The 3,576-nt window shown below is 42.4% G+C and overlaps 1 protein-coding gene across 8 annotated transcripts in view; it reads left to right on the plus strand.

Moving 5' to 3' along the window:
* The first annotated feature begins 1,485 nt into the window (after positions 1-1,485).
* Positions 1,486-3,576, plus strand: part of LOC111820999 (transmembrane protein 56-like) — a 214,862-nt gene continuing 212,771 nt past the window's right edge. For all 8 annotated transcript variants that reach the window (XR_002824484.1, XR_002824483.1, XM_023733465.1 and 5 more), the window contains exon 1: positions 1,486-1,535. The gene's annotated coding sequence lies outside the window, so the exon portion shown is untranslated. The remainder of the gene's footprint in view (positions 1,536-3,576) is intronic.

Raw genomic sequence — 3,576 nt, forward strand, 5'->3', positions numbered from 1 at the left:
TCTGAGTGCCTCTCCCACACACGCCCCCTACCCCGTTTGCAAGGCAACTGCAACCTCAAGCAAGAATAGGGCGGGACTTGACTTTGGCCATGGCAGACGCGGCAGGAAAAATCAGCAATCGCCCTTTCATTTCTTTTCTGATGACCAAACCATGCATTTCATTTACTTAGGATTTGAGCATTTGGGACAGATTGTAAACTCATACTCCAAAAAGGTTTTTGGTTACCTAGCGATCCCAGGTACTGACCCCTGCGGGGGCTGACTCAGTTCTCTCCAATTGCGAGATTCGTTATTTGCTTTGCAAACCCCGGCAACCATTCGCTCTGCTTCTGGTGAGGTTTGCTGTTCCAGGATCCAACCGCTGCTCACCTCGTGTGTTTGCATTTTTTGAGTCTTTTCTGTGATCCAAGTTCCAGCACCTGAAGGTCGTTCCCTCTGCCAGCCTCGGGGTCCCGTCCACTTTGATCAGGGATCCCAGCTGCCGAGAGTCAGCTGATAGGACGGCTATAAAAAGGATGGTTTCCCACCAGTTCTATCTACTTCAATGCAAAACAAATGGTTAAGTATGGAAGGAGCAAACCTGGATTTGAAAACATGTCTTTAGAGCAGTAGTTTTTTCTCTGTAGGTTAAAGGAGTAGACAAATGGATCTGGAACAAATTAGCTGATGGATTTAGGACATGTCCACTTTCATCAGCTGGATAGGGAGTAGAAGGGCTCAGACTGCAGAGTGGGTAGGAGGGAGGCTCACACCTACCCTTCCAGCTTTAAGAAGTTCGTGCAGAGAGAGGGGGATGGAATGTGTTATTTTTAAATCCCATTTTCTGATCAAACTCATTTAGAAGTTGGTTGCTTGCCTCACACAGAATTGGAAAATTATCCTTATTAAATTTTATAAAAGGTTTAGACTATCAAGTCTTCTTTAGAAGTCAGTTTCAAGACGTACAGTCAAACGTGGGTCATCATTCATAGTCTCTGGGCCAGCCAAAAAAGCTTCCTGGAGAAATAGGTGAAGCCACTGCTAACATCTGTGAGCTAATTCCACTATGTATGCTCATGAGTAAATCAAGATCAGAGTCTAATCTGCTGGCCTTTGATTTCCTTTTCATGACAATTAACATCTGACTCCAGCACCTAACACGCCCACCAGTGGGCAAGTAAAAGGATTACTGGAGAAAAAATAACAGCTATCAGAGTTCACCCCCAGGATGGCATCTGCTGTGAGTAGCCAATCAGTTGAAAGGGAGTTTCCTTGGGCATGTGGCCTGCATTGAATATAAGCAGACATTCTGGCAAGGCTTGGGGTTTTTTGCTCTACTGGATACTGCAGCTGGCTCCTGTTCATGTGACCTCCGATTCTTGGAACTCGAACTAGAAGCTTACCTGTGGTCTTGCCTGCTGATCTTGGGATTTATTGATTTTCACAGCCTATGAGCAAGAGCTGATCTTGGGTTTGCCAGCCCCAGTGGCTACGTGAATCACGAGAAGCCTCTATTCTGACCCACAGGCTTGTGACATTCCAGCCTCTACAACCACGTGAGCCATTTCCTTGATATAAATCTCTCTGTCTCTGTATATATATTATACATCTTACTGGTTTTGCTTCTCTAGAGAACCCAGCCTAAGACACTGTGTTGCTTAGATACTGTGTACTTTAATCATGGACAGTCTGACCCAGTTGGAGCCTCTGTTTGACCCATCCCTGCCTCATCTGATCTTACCTTAGCTGATATTTTTTCAGTATTTGACTTCAGCTCTCCTCCACCTTCTGGTATCTCTCTGCCTTAAACCCTGATTTCTCTAATGTTGCCTCTGACCCTCTGACTTATGGTGTCTACCCAACTACTCCTGTGGGCCCAAATTTCGATGCTGGCCTATGCTGTGTTAGTAACAACTATATTCTGCCATGGCAAATCCTAGAAATAACCATAGAATTGGTCAAATTATACATTGGTTTTAATTTAATTTTTAAAGTTTTTCATAAATGGAGACATTCTCTTGGTCAGCTGAATTTTAAGTAGCCTTCTGCAAATAGGCTTTTTAAAAAATATTTGAAAAGTACGTTGGGAAGGCATGGAAAACTTCTCCCTCTTTTGTATACATTTATTTAGTGGAATGGGAGAAAAGAAGAGTGCTGCTCATTGGAGAAAATATTTTGAACAAATTTTGAAGCCCCTTTTGCGAAGTGTTATTTTCTAGAGGCATAAGTTCTTAAAACTCATTTTGCTCAATTAACATGCATTGCTCAAATACGTGTAAAAAGTATTGAGGCAATTATGAATTCAATCAAATTTCCTATAGTTTGTTACATACTATTTTAAGGACTGATACAGTTAAAGAAGATCAGAGGCCAAGTTGCTAGAAGGGAAGTCCTGGCTGCCTGGGGCACTCCCAGCCTCCTCTCTGAGCCAAACCCTTAAGACACTCATTGTTGTGAGGATTTGAGAGAGTTTTATAGCCTCTAGTCCCTAAACATTTTCTTTAGTGGTTGGTTTGTTTGTTTTTAATTACAAAAGTTAATTTATTTATTTTTTTTACAAATAACCAATACTAAAGAGAATGAAATGACAGTTCGCCCTTCTCCCCTTCCCCGACTTCCTTATCCCCTAGAAGATACCACAGTTCAGTTTTGGAGGCATAGTCCTACAGACCTTTTCTCTATAAATACCAAAATGTGCCCAGAGTTCTTTATGAAAAATTTATCCGTGGGTGGTGCAAATGGTTTGTGCTTGAGGACAAACCTAAAAGTTGGTGGTTCAAACCCACTGAGCAGCACCTCAGAACAAAGGCCTAAAGATCTGCTTCTGTAAATATTACAGCCAAGAAAACCCTGTTGGACAGTTTTACTCTATAGCACATGGGGTATCCATGAGTAGGAATTGACAGCACAGCAATGGATTTGGAATTCATGGAAAACCTCCCTTCTTTTTAGAGTGTGATGGGCATTTTTCCATATTACCTCATTTTTTTAATTGCCTGTATACCATCTGATAGTACAGCTGTTTCAATGTATTTGACAATTTTCCTGTCAGTGGACCCTTAAGTTGCGTTCAATAATACATCCTTTCACACTTGCGTGAATTTGTTTTGGGAATAAAAGATCAAATCATTAGTAGACGGCTTATTTTATAATTCAGGTAACATGTTATTGTTGTTAGTTGCCCTTGAGTTGATTCTAACTTGTGGCGACCCCACGTGTTCAGAGTAGAACTGCTCCATGGGGTTTTCAAGGCTGTGACCTTTCAGAAGCATGTCGCCAGGCCTGTCTTCTGAGGCATCTCTGGGTAGGTAACCTGTCATGGATTGAATTATGTCCCCCAAAAACTGTGTGTATTGATTTGGCTGGGCCATGATTCCTGGTATTGTGTGGTTTTCCTATATGTTATAAATCCTGCCTCTGTGATGTTAATGAGGGAGGATGGGCTGCAGTTGTGTTAGTGAGGCAGGACTCAATCTACAAGATTGGATTGTGTCCTGAGGCAGTGTCTTGAGACATAAAAGACAGAAGTGAGCAGTGAGACACGGGGACCTCATACCATCAAGAAAGCAGTGCCAGGAGCAGAGCACGTCCTTAGGA

Source organism: Trichechus manatus, unplaced genomic scaffold (genome assembly GCF_000243295.1).
Source record: "Trichechus manatus latirostris isolate Lorelei unplaced genomic scaffold, TriManLat1.0 scaffold00058, whole genome shotgun sequence".
NCBI lineage: Eukaryota > Metazoa > Chordata > Mammalia > Sirenia > Trichechidae > Trichechus > Trichechus manatus.